Below are 14,104 nucleotides of genomic sequence, written 5' to 3' on the forward strand. Positions count from 1 at the left end.
GAATGTAAGGGTAGCGATTTGGGGCCTCATATATATTTTTGTTCTTTTACACCTCATCGTTCTCGATCTCGCTATAACAACCTTTCACCCTTGTTGACACGCATAAGAGTCTCATTTGAGGCTTTTCTTGTCCTCTTCCACGCTCTTTGGATTGGGCTGCCACCGTTCAGTGGCACCCTCACAAATCACCAACACTACACACGCCTTTATCTATCTATATAATTCTCGCAACAACTCTTCATTTTTTTTATGCCTTTTCTATGCTTTCTTAGGGATAATAATTACGGTTCTTGTGTCCTACTCTCGACACAAACTAAATTGTCATTCTTCGTGTCTTTGTTCTTGCAAAGTTTGTTATTTATATACAAGTGGAACTTTAGAGTGTTGCTTCTCTCCATCAAGTGAGATGAAAGTTACTAAGGATAGTTTTATCTAGCTGCTTCTAATGTTAGTGTGTGTTTGGACTTTAAGAGAGAAAAATAGTTCATGTACAAAAGTTTTATTATTGTATAACTTTTTAAAAAGTCTTGTCATGATTAAATATTTTACTACACATGTTTTGAGCACACCTTTACCATATGTGTATGAGTATTATTTTGTTCCAAATAACAATAATTTGACATTGATAAATTATGATTAGGTTAAAATAAAATAGTCAAAAAGATTGACATATAATTAAGTCATGTTGTCTAGATCCATTAATAATATACATAAATAACACATTCTATAAGATACATTAATTGTATTCATTAATTCTGTATTTATTGTCAATATATTGATTCGAGTGTTGAAATGTCTTTTATCGACATAATCTATATTTGACTTGGAAAAAATGATATCTAAATATTGACATGTGAAAGTTTAGATATTAAAATACAAAGAGATAATGGTTAATAAGTATATTTGTAGATTATAATTTATTTTACAAATAACAAATACAAAGAATTTGGAGATTATTTGGTTGATTCACTCATCTTTTTAAACAATATCTTTGTTTTTAAATTATGAACTAATAACTAAAATTCTATTTGAAAAAAAGAAAATGTATTTTATAGTTTTTTATTTATGAAGATGTTTAAGGAAAATTTGAGACACGTATTTTATTCTAATATTCTAAGCATTTGTGTTGTAAGTCTTCTTTAATAGTTTTGATAATGTGTTTTAAACTCTTATTGTATTTATTCTCTCTTTTGCTTTTTGTACCAATTCATTGTCTTAGACCTTCTTTAATTAGATCTTATCATGTGTTGTTTCTACTGTTTAGTCAAATTTTTAAAATTTTACCAATACGATTATAATTATCATAATTGTATAGTATGTAGCAAGCGGTTATCAACCAAGACCGAGTGTTCTACCCACTGTAGAAACGTTCGCCAACTCTATTAAACACTCGTCGAGTCAACCAAAGTTAAAAGCGTTCATCAAACCACGATAATTAGGTCAGCGCACGTTAAAAGTTAAGCGACACTCAACCAATCCGACCAAACAGGGTTCAGCGGACGCTCAATTCAATCAAACGATATTGGGCCAATTAGCTCAATATTTAAGTAATTGGACCAATAGTCCAACAAAAGAAGAAATAGTCAAAAATATCTGATGTTAATAACGCGGATTACGCGGGCAACTAACCGAATTTTAAGAATAATGTGGATCACGACAACTAACCGGATTTTAAGGTAATCAGTTTGTTTTACATTTTGTTTACGTTAAATACAACATAGACCAAGGAAAAAAGGTACGTTTTCCTCTAAGACTAAAAAGACCATATTGGGAGAAAAGATTACTGGTTTTGAGAACTGAGGTTCCACCGCTCATATCTGATTTTAGCATCGGAGTATCTTCGCAGGTACCCCACCTACTTCCATTGAGGATGACGCGTTACACCAGTGAGAGGAGTGCGAACAAGTTACAGGAAGGTGAACATTTGATATCATTGGAGGAAGAGCAATTGTCCAAGACATTCAGAAGTAGTAAAACATCATCAGCAGGGTTCGTATCTCGGTCATAAATAATCATACTGAAACATTTTGGCGCCCACCATGGGGCCAAAATTTGGAGATACCCAAAGAAGACCACAAGAGCTATGGATAGGGATGACAACGGGTCGAGTCGGGCACGGATAGTGCCTACCCGCAACCCGACCCGACAAAAAAAAATCCACCCGCTACTCGCATGGATACCCTCTTAAAAAATATCCGCGGGTATTTTAAAATCCGCGGATACCCGTGAATATCCGTGGATACCCGCAAATATTTTTAAAAAATATATTTTAATAAATTATTAAAATAAATTTTAAATAGAATTACAAAAAATATATAAAATATAATATAAATTAAATTAAATATGAATTTAAATTCAATTTTAATTAAATTTAATCTTGTAAAATATAAATTAATGTTAATTTTAATTAAATTTAACTTAATAAAATATAAATTAAATTTTTATTTTTATTTTTTGCGGGTAGCGGGTATCCGCGGGTACGTATAATATAATACCCGCACCCGACCCGTTTATAAGCGGGTATTAAAATATCCGCTACCCGCGGGTTGCGGTAGTAAATATCTGCGGGTATCAACTATCTGTCGCGGATTTTATCCGTGGATATCCGCGGGCGCGGATTTTTTTGTCATCCCTAGCTATGGAAGAAAACAACACCAGAGATTTGATGAGACAGCTACAAGCCCAAATTGAGGCACAGGCAAGAACCATACAGGAGCAGTAGGAGACTCAGCGCAAACAAGCAGAGGAAATTGCAACTTTAAAAGCGCAATGACCTCCACCTAAGGTGTATGCCTCAAACAGACAGGATGATAATGAAGGCTTGGACCTATAGTCCAGCAAAAGAAGAAATAGTCAAAAATATCTGACGTTAATAACGCAAATTACGCGGGCAACTAACCGAATTTTAAGAATAACGTGGATCACGACAACTAACCGAATTTTAAGGTAATCAGTTTGTTTTACATTTTGTTTACGTTAAATACATCAAAGACCAAGGATAAAAGGTACGTTTTCCTCTAAGACTAAAAAGACCATATTGTGAGAAAAGATTACTGGTTTTGAGAACTGAGGTTCCACAGCTCATATATGATTTTAGCATCGAAGTATCTTTGCAGGGACCCCACCCACTTCGATTGAAGAGGACGCCTTACACTAGTGAGATAAGTGCGAACAAGTTACAGGAAGGTGAACATCTGATATCATTGGAGGAAGAGCAATTGTTCCAGACATTCAGAAGTAGTAAAACATCATAAGCAAGGTTCGTATCTCGGTCCTAAATAATCATACTGAAACAATAATGTTTACCAAGCTTACCCATTATGATTTGAAATATGTTAAACATCTTTTTTTTGTGTATTTTTATTTTGGCTTAAATGCTTACTTCGTCCTCATGTTAAGAGGTGAATTTCTGTTTAGTACCTGGTTTTAAAAATGAATACATTAGGTCCTTATGTTATGAAAAGTGTATGAATAAGGTCTTATCCGTTAAGTTAACAGCAACGACGTTAAGTCCATGCTGATGTGGCCGTACTTTTTCTCTTCTCTCTTATGCTGTCCAACTATTTTTCTCTCTTGTTTAGCTTTTTCTTTGATGATTTGTTGAACTTGTTCTTTCTTTGTGGACCTTATTCATGTACTTTTCATAACATAGGGACACAATGTCTTCATTTTTAAAACCGGACACTAAATAGAAATTCACCCCTTAACATGGGGACGTAGTAAACATTTAAGCCTTTTATTTTTAATGAATAGTCTTGAACTTGAATAGTTTATTTGATGTTTTGAACCCCTTTAAACAAGATGAAGAGTTTATGATTTTATGTATTTGTTTTGTTTAAATTGTAAGCCTTAGGCTTAGATTAGTGTGAGTGAGTAGATAACGTTTGATCTTAATATATAGTTTATGTTTTAAAATTGTGTCCGAACTAACTAAACTATTGATTTAAATTAATGTCAAATTATTTATCTAGTTAAAACTTTCTTTTAGCCGGTTTAAATGCTTACTTATAGCATGGTGAGATTTCGTTTTTTACATAGAAAACAAATAATCTTTTTTATTAAATAATTTTGTCTTCCACGATAATTCTATAACTTATGCCTTGACTACAAAGAGAAAGAAAGTATTCTAACCTCTCATGGTTGATAAAGGATTTTTTTACAGAAATAGTATATACATACTTGTGTACACAAATTACTAAATTGGTAGATTCAAAATTAATTACAGAGCTTTTCAGTTCTATGAACACAACTTCAACTTTAAATTTTATAAAAGTCGTTAACAATTTTTAAAATTAGAAGTCGTACATTCCTTTTACGATAATTTTATGAACACGACTTTTAATTTCAGCCTTCAAAATTAGAAATCGTCTTGCCCTTTACGACTTCACTTAAACTGAATTAACACTTAAATTGTGTAAGGAACACAATGTCTTTTGATTTAAAAATAAAATAAATAAAAATTCGTTCTTTATCTTTATGACTTTGGCAATCACCTTTAACACACAAATCGTGAAAGAGGTATACGACTTCTCGTATTATAACTATATTCAACGTTGAAGTCATATTCCATAAAATTCAAAGTTGAAGTCATGTTCATCCAGCATAGCTTATCCAAAAGTTGTAATTTATTTTGAATATGCTCATTTCAGTAATTTGTGTAAAAAAATACACTATTTCGGTAGAAGAAAAAAAACTAAATACCTTCACATAACTGAATACATTATCAATTTTGCATTTGGTATCACTTTGTAACATTTTTATAACACTTTGGAACATGCAAATATATCAATGTGTGCATTTATGTAAGATCATTATTTATTGCTCCATGGAAAGACACTTATATTTATAAGACTGAAAAACTTATAATTGTTGGTTGCATGTTTACGAGATACATTTATCTGAAAGTCTTTCAATACATAGAGCTGAAGAGATACAACACTAATAAAATGAGTTTAACTATATAAAGAATTGACACTACTTTCTACTAAAAACTTTGAAACAATGAGTTAATAAATATGCAATTTTATATGATGTTTTATTTTCTCAATTTTATCCAATATGGTACATAAACTCACATTTGGAATTCTAACCGTTAGTTATCATTGTACATAATTGGTGATCTTTTTACAATAGTTACTTTATTTGTAAACTTTAAAATAATTTTGTGATTTGCTTTTGATTTTAATGTAGTAGGTAAGAGGATTCTTTTTGAATATAAATATTATATCATTTAGATTACAATACCATTAGTGCGATTATGATTGATTATTTGATGAAAGTAATATATCCCTGCAATTGATTTAGTTTAGATTTACTTTCATGAGAATTAAATGTTAACATAAGTTATGCATTTGATTTAGTTTATATTTATTTTTATGAGAATTAAATGTTAACATAAAGTCAAATGTATAAGTTGTTTCATAATTAGACCATGAGGAAGATAAATAAGACAATATATTAGACAACTTAGCTTCTTTAACATAAATAATAATTAAGTTTAATTACATTTTATTCGAATATTTGAGGTTTCTCTTATCATTGTTTGCAACACTATGTAGTTTAATTACAATTGTTTGGTTTTAATTACATCCTGGATATGCACGAGTAAACTTTTGCTTGTTGTAGATGGTTTGATGTTCAAAAATGAATTCATGTTTTATGTAGGACGACATGTCTTGTAAGTTCTAACTTGCTCTATTTGGGTCTTCTTATGTTTTCTTTGTTGCATACAATTTGGGCAAGTTCTTCCCACACTCCCATACATTTCTCCTTGCACCTCCATAAGCTAATTGAAAATATACTTTTGCCCTTATAAAAAGACATTTCTTATATTGTGAATTATACAATTTATAATGATTTTTCTTTTACATTTTAAAATGTACATTCCAAAATATATTTTTTATTTTATATTCTAAAATGTGTAATTTAAAACAATTTTTTATTTTATATTTTGACACAATTTAAAATATAAAATTTATATTCTAGATTAAAATTTTTGTAATATACAATTCCAAATGCAATTCTAGATTAGATCATGTTTTTCTTTATTATCTCACTCAGATGAGATACTCATTCCATCAAAACTTACTATTATTATTTGTTATCATCCTACATTAATGGTAGATGATAATTAATATTAGACTCCAAAACAAATTACTTCAAATTTTCTTTGACTCGATGTTCTTTTAAAAGTAGCTTCTTCTATAATTATTATTTTTTTATTCAACTCGTGATCGTATTTATTCTCTGTCAAAATATCTGCTCAACAAAATTTCCTATAACTTTATTTTATTCTCTTGTTTCAAAGTTTAGAGTTTAGTTTTTCAAGTTCATGACAAATTTATTGATCTCTTTATCGATTTCACTTTTAATAAAAAAAACAATACATATCACCATCTTTCATACTCCTTGATTTTTAAATCTCATAATACTAATAATAACTATATATATATCACTGAATTTAATTAAAAGTATGTTCAATATAACCATTGAAATATATACCATTTTTATACTTTTTTTTAAACTCTAGTCAATCACTGTTGCCAGACAACAAAGTCACCAAACAAAATTTAACAGAAATTAATATATTGCACAGATTGAGCATTAACAAATTGAAATGCTTAAAATAATTTGTTCTTATTTTCGTTCAATTTATTTAATTCAATAGTAATATTTTTTTTCAATTTAATTCTAAATTTTATTAATTTTATTCAATTAAAGTTAAATTAAATAAAATTAACAAAAAATAGAACTAAATTGATACAAAAAAAATTAGAACTAAATTAAATAAATTTAATGAAAATATAAACCAAAATAGTATTTAAATTTTAAAAGAAATGGAAAATAAAAAAAGGTAACTAGTAAGAATGTATCGAGAAGATATCAAACATGTATATTAAATATCAATGTAGCAGAGTTGTAAAAGGAAGAAAAAAAATAGACAAATTGGTACAATTTTTTAGAAAAATTAATGAAATGGATGGATTTAAAAAAGTTACTAAATTAAGTATATAGTTCTAAAACGATATGACTTTAATTCAAACATTTTATAACACATAATATTTTATATTGAAGTTGTACTAGCTTAATACCATCCAAATTTAAAAATATTTTATACTAAATTTGTGTGACCCTCCTTATATATACAACTTAACTTATTCATATTAATTTTTTTTTTAAATCAATAAATAGTTTTCAAAAAAATTATAGAAGAAGGATGCTTTTGTAAAAAAAGAAAAAAACTACAATAAATGATTGACTAAACGCGTTGCATAACTGGCATATTAAGAGGTTGGTCAAACATGGAAAACATACTTTGAATATTTGAAGCGATTTACATTTACTTCATGGTTTGACGTGACACTCATTCTCCTACAGTAGCAAAAGTCAAAGTGATAAAATGAAAAGAAAACGACAACATTTGTTTATGGTGATGCTAATTAGAAGGTTCGATGTCTTTAAGAAGTCCAAGTACCTGCTGCATGCTGGGTCGCTTGGAAGGAAGATCGGCAGTGCAGAGATAACCAATCTTAAGGGCTTCTTCCATTTGCTCTTCTGCTCCAGTATAACGAATTTTTGGATCAATGGCTCTTGAACCTCTGTTCTCTCTCACTAACCCTCTCACCCAGCTAACCAAAGTTGCTTCCTTTACATCAGGATAATCATCTGCAACCGGTTTCTTCCCAGATAGCAGCTCAAAGAGAACAACCCCAAAGCAATACACATCAGATTTTGGAGTTGAGGTACAAAATTCTTGTTGAGAAAACTCTGGTGGAACATAGCCAGGTGAACAAAGTGCACTCTCTTCATCCAAGCCACTCCCAAAAATCTTAGCCAGCCCAAAATCAGAGAGTCTTGGCTCTAAGTTGTAATCCAAATATACACTGCTAGCTTTAACATCTCTGTGAATGATTGGTGGGGAGCATCCATGATGCAGAAATGCCAATGCTCGAGCAGTGCCAAGTGCGATTTTATGGCGAAATCTCCAAGTTGTGAGACCTCCTTCTGATCCAGAATTTTCAATCCCATTACTCGCATCTTCTTCCCATGTATCTGTGCTCCAGTCATCTGTATTTTGAAGTACACCAAGTGGCAAGTCATAGAGCAAATTTTGCAAGTTTCCATTCTCCATGTAGTCATATATAGCAATTCTCTGATCCCCAGCTACACAATATCCTGTTAGAGGAACAAGATTGGGATGCTTTATTCTTCCAAGATACTCAAGTTCTCTTGCAGCTTCTTTATCCGTAAGAGTGGATCCAACCACCAGAACTTTTACTGCTACGTGAATACCACCTGGTAGAAATCCTCTATAAACTGGCCCGAATTTCCCTTCTGCCAAAAGGGTACCCCTATCAAAATTTGAAGTTGCAGCCAAGAGGTCTGCAAATGTGATATTTAATAGTGGCTTGTCAAAGATTACTACTGGGACTGATGTTGCTTGCTTAACATCAGCCACCCATGTTGTTGAATCAGTGTGGAATGAAAAGGGACCTGACATGTTATGCACTTCATTGTATGAAGTTTGTTTAACAGGCCATGGTTTTGTTTTCTTATGGCAACGAAAAGCTAGAAGCATAAGCCCAGCAATCAAGCAGATCATTGAGAAGGTCAATGCTAGAGCTAGCTTCATTCCCTTGTTTTCAGTGGCTCTTTTTTTCAGAAGACTTGGGTTTGCAGCAATGGGGCAACTGTTCACTGATCCATAGAATGCTCTTTGGATGATGGCTGCTTTGATTCCCAAAGCACAGAAGGATAAGTTATTATAAGAGAAGTTGTATTTCTGCATTGAAGGAAGTTTCTCTATGACTGATGATGGGATATCTCCACTCAGATTGTTGTTTGAAAGGTCAAGAACTCGGAGGTTTCTATTTTTTAGTGAAGGGATTTTCCCTGTTAGATGATTCATAGAAACATCAAGTGTACTCAAATTTCGAAGTTGGGAGATTTTAGCAGGAATGTAACCAATGAGACTAGTTTTGGACAAGTTCAGATATTCCAATCCAGATAGCATTTCAACCTTGGGGAATTTCTGTCTGCTAAATCTATTGTGGGCAATATTAAGGTGTTTTAGGTTCTTGTATTCAATCAAATTTTGGGAAATTTCTCCATCCAGCAGGTTCTCTGACAAATCCAGATAAACTAAATAAGACCAATTGTAATTAGAGATGGAATGTACCTGAGAAATGCGACCTTCAAATTGGTTTCTTCTAAGATCCATGACCTCAAGCCTTCCCTGAAATAACTTCATCACAGAACCCTGAAAGGAATTTCCAGATATATTCAGACTCACAATGGACTTCAACCCAGAAATATCAGAATCACTGCCATTAATACTATTCCCAGCAAGGTTCAAGGTAACGAGATTAGGAAAAGAAGCACCAAAATCATCCGGAACTGTCCCACTTAGCTGATTTGAAGAAAGATCAATTGAAACAAGAGAACGACACTTAAGAATCCCAGAAGGTATTCTTTGCTCAAACCTGTTGTGGTCAAGTTTGATGACTTTCAGACTCACGAGGGAACTGATAGCTTCAGGAATTGGCCCAGAGAAATTGTTGCTGGACAAGTCCAATACTTCCAGCAAACCAAAGTTTCCTATGTTGTTAGTCAATGAACCAGAAATCTTATTGCCGGAGAGGTTAAGGTTGTTGAGCAAGCTAAAACTCCAGAAATCAGGAGGCAAGTCGGTGATTTTGTTGTGGCTAAGGTCCAAAGATCGAAGCTTGGTGAGCTTACCTATGGTGGTGTCTGGAATGGGACCAGAAAGGTCCATGCCAGAAAAGACTAACCCAATAACATGTTCTTTCTTGGCATCACATGAAACCCCTCGAAATGAACAGACAGAATCAGAAAAGTTGTAGACCTGGGAGGATGCTAAGCCCATCTTCTTCAAGAACTCAGACACAAAGAAATCATCAGTGTTTGGTTGCTGGGATGATAAGTGCTTGAAGAAGAGTGTCAGAACTAGAACAGAACCGAACACTCCCAAAGCCATCACCAAGGAGAGATGTCGGTTACTGAGAAATGATGCAAGATAGTTAGTCACTCACGGCAAAGCCTCCACCAACATGGAAAATGCCCCTCTCAGAACTTCAACACTAGAATAATTAAGCATACTCCAGTGCTTTTCTACATTCCATATCTCCATGCACTATCTGTAATACTCAGTCTCCGAAGGAAAATACTGATAAAACAGAAAAAAAATCATGCTTTATGTTTTTGCTGTAGTGAAGAATAGAGTAGAAGGATTAACTTACACCAGGGTTGCAACTTGCAATACGAAGATTTTTTAAGGAAAAATGAAGTACCTCTGATGTAACATAACACAAAGGTTGTGGACTTCTACAAAAAACATCTGAGAGACCCTTCTTTGACTGGATTTATAGAGTTTAAAGAAACAAAACCATGCTTTAAAAAGTCAATTTTAACTCCAACTCAATCCTATACCATTATATTTGTTGTAAAATGAGATTTGCAAAATTTCCTTTTTGTAAATTGATTTTATTTATACTCGACGTAAAACTTCCAAATACATTTCAATCACGTTGAAACATATAATTTGTATATGAGAATAGACATAATTAATTTTGATTCGATAATAGATAAACAATAGATATAATAAACAATAAATCTTCCAATAACAAAATAAATTTTAATAAATAACAAATATTATTAAAGTATATTTAAATTTATGATTTTAATATCATTAAGAAATAAATTTTAAATATATGGTAAACAAGTGAATGTGTTCTAACCTAATACAAGAAACAAACTATATAATTGATGTCTTTGTCTTAAACTTAAAGCTAGGGTACTTTATTTCTGTGGCAGAGCATACGGAGCAAAGCTAGATCTCTAAGAAACAAAAAAAGACTTTTTGATTAGATTTTAAATTTTTTGACTCAGTAAATGAACAAGGTAGAGACTGTGAATCATGCAGGACAATATGAATGAGTAAGGAAAAGTAAAGAGCAAGGTTGGGGTGTGGTCGGGTCATAAATGAGAGGGAATTGAATGGGAATAGCGTTGAGGAAGAGGTTGGTGAATGTATGAAGAAATGTTGGTGGGAATTCAATGATTCTTCATTGAGTATTTATCACTTTTTTCTGGGTCCATTGGCTGTTGTTTCTCCGTTACGGTTCAAAGTAAGAATATAATAAAGCATGCTCTTCTCATAATGATTCATTCCTAGAAGGAATATAATAAAAAACATGTAAAATAAAAATATTTTGCAAAAGAAATTAGATAATAGATGGAGACTTAAAAATGAGAAAGAAAATGCCTTCTTTGTAAGGAATTCCGAAGGATAACTCTAAGAAAATTAGCCACTTGAAATAGTAGCTCAAGATAAGAATCAAGGTAAGGTAAATAACTCTCACAGCTTCGAAAGTGAACTCAAAAACTATAAAAGGAGTTTAATCTCTTTAATAAGGACATTACAGGAAAAACATCTATCTTTAGAAACATAAACCCAAATGCACATATAAGACTATTTAAATTAAAGTTAACTCAACCAATTTTATATTTGACATTTGGTTAATTCTTAATTAACCCTAGCATACGAGTGATTCTTTAAAATTAGGAAAAGACACATAACCCTATTAGCATGATTCCTTTAATGGCAAGTGTATCAATTACACAATAACAAGTAGTAATTAGACGCTAGTGCAGTTTTGTTTTAACATTCTTTGTGATAACTTTTTGGCAAGTATACCAAATCGTTTTAAGTAATACACTGAATAAGTAAAAGAGTATCGTTCGAATTTGAATTACTTTATTCAATTATAATTGTTTATCAAGATCAATTACTGATTAGAACATTTGTGATTTCAATTTGGAATTAAACATGAAATTAACAACGTAAAAAAAATTAAGATTGAAAAATGCGATAAAAGATCACTGGAATTGGTCTTTGACTAATATTACAGTAACATCCTGGACAAAATATATTCTCTGTTCAAGCATTCACATGAAAGTATCTTGGTTTAATTCCTTAAAACAAGTTCTAAAATTATCTATTGAATTATTAATTCCTTAATTAATTAATCAGATAACTTTGCATTAAATTCAGATGTTGAGAATGACCAAAAGCACAGAGGCTATTCCTAGCGTAGTTACTTTTAGTTTCTTTTCTTACGTTTCTGGTTCTAAAAATAATTCACAGTACAACAGAACTTTTAAGAAGATTAATACTTCCGTATAATCAAAAGTAAGTCAAGAAAAGAACAAGAACAGAAACATATATTCCACAGGAAATTTACATTAATGATTCATCATACAACCAATTCCAATGAACAGAAAAATTTAGCCTATCCTAGACATCTGAAACGTACTCTTTACAGCAATCCCTTGCAGAAAGTGAAGTCTTGATGTCTTGACAGGTCTCCTGATCGTCTCCTGAATTCTCCAGTATTTTTCTGGCTATTTTCGTGTGTCCGAAGATGGTTTCTCTTTTTTGTCACGTCTTTTAAAGCCACTTAACTTACTTAATTCGCTCAGCGCACAGGTGTGTGTGCGCTATGCGAATTTCTTGTAACTACTGCCTCTCAACTGATGTTATTCGCACAACGCACAAGTGCTGGTGCGCTATGCGAATTTCCTTTTGTTGGCCGTGCGAATTGTGGCTTGCGCTATGCGAGAATTGGATGACAGACTTCCAATTATACATCCTTTCCTATATAATAAATTACAATACAATCTACTTCCTATTACAACATTTCACTAAGTAATAACGTGAATAATTAGAAGACTGAGATCATTTATAAGTGTAAAAACAACTCTTTTTCACACTTATCAGCATGCTTTGGTTTTTAGAAAACCAAAACATAAAAAAGATTGTGACAATTTTAAAATTTTTCGAACTTATAGGTTCTAGTTCCTCATAAATTGAAACTGTAAGATTCTAGAAAATCGAGTATTAGAGTTGATAGATGTTTTAAAATAATAAGACTGAATATTTTAAAGTTAAATAATTCAATAATATAAATATAAATTTTTAAACTCGTCTCATTATCAAAAACACTTACCATTTCTTTAGAAACATTTCTCTTAGCTCTCTTTGCATTCTCCCTACAATTTCTAACGCCTAATCATCTGTTTGACGATCAAGAGGTGTCTGAGTAATCATGGTGAATAACCTTCCTTTCTGTCCAATCACTTTTTCTTATAGAACAAGTAAGTTTATGCTCCTTTTCCTTTAATTTCTCGGTCAAATTCATGCGTAAGGGTTCTCTTCGCATGTGTTAGGTTAGTTTTTTCCCTACCTCTTTGTCGATCAGAGGTCCTAAGGGCTTGCTCTGATCATGCTCTTGTGGTTTATAGATTTCTCTAGAGTTCCTTAAGCCGAAGCAAGGGTAGCGAGCTGTGTAGAGCAATGATATTTTCTTTTAAGGTAAGGGAATATAGTTTTTATGATTTGAGTATTTCATTTCAAGTATGCATGATGAATTTTATAATGATGGTATGGTTTAGTTATGTTAGAAATAAATGACTTGGTGAAAATATTGTTTTGATTAAGTGAAATTAGGGGTATGATGCTCGATATATTTTATGAGTATGTGTATGATTGGATTAACCTTGTTGATGATAATTTAGTGAGATGGTACTGTTATTTTTGGTTTGATTGTTGAATTTAAAAATTTAGATTATAGAGATTTTAGATCATTTGGGTCAAAAGGGAAGGGTTTGGTAGTTGACTTTTAGAAGAAATGATAAAATGAAAGAAATGATAATTTGATATCTCTGGTGGGGTCATTTAGGACTGATTTGGATGACGATTGAACATATAAATGGTCTAGAATAGCATAGTAAATGATAAGTTGTGTTGTTTATTGACTTTTAAGTATATTTTAAGGTTTTGAGTAATGAATTTTAGAAATAGAAGAGTTTAGGTAGAATGGAGAGTTTGGGGTTTGCTTTTTAGTCCATTTGGACTTGTTTAGACCCCTAAGTTGCTTGGTTATGAGTAAGAATTGATAGATTTGAATTTTAGTCTATAAAGTGGAAATTGAGTTGATTTTGAATGGGAATTTCATGGTAGAAGGATTTAAAACTTGTTTAGATTGGGTTATGTGCATATATACAGGTTGGTTGTAGCTTAGAT

At 31.8% G+C, this 14,104-nt stretch overlaps 1 pseudogene across 1 annotated transcript; it reads right to left on the minus strand.

The window, feature by feature from the left end:
• Positions 1–7,311: 7,311 nt before the first annotated feature.
• LOC148198907 (putative LRR receptor-like serine/threonine-protein kinase At2g24230 pseudogene) lies at positions 7,312–10,405 on the minus strand (annotated as a pseudogene). The gene is made up of 2 exons (XR_015785632.1): positions 10,311–10,405; positions 7,312–10,186 (listed from the first exon to the last, which is right to left on the minus strand). The product of XR_015785632.1 is annotated as a putative LRR receptor-like serine/threonine-protein kinase At2g24230 pseudogene (transcript).
• Between the last annotated feature and the right edge of the window lie 3,699 nt (positions 10,406–14,104).

This window comes from Vigna umbellata, chromosome 4 (genome assembly GCF_029865625.1).
Source record: "Vigna umbellata cultivar VRB3 chromosome 4, Vumbellata_1.0, whole genome shotgun sequence".
In the NCBI taxonomy this organism is placed as follows: Eukaryota; Viridiplantae; Streptophyta; class Magnoliopsida; order Fabales; family Fabaceae; genus Vigna; species Vigna umbellata.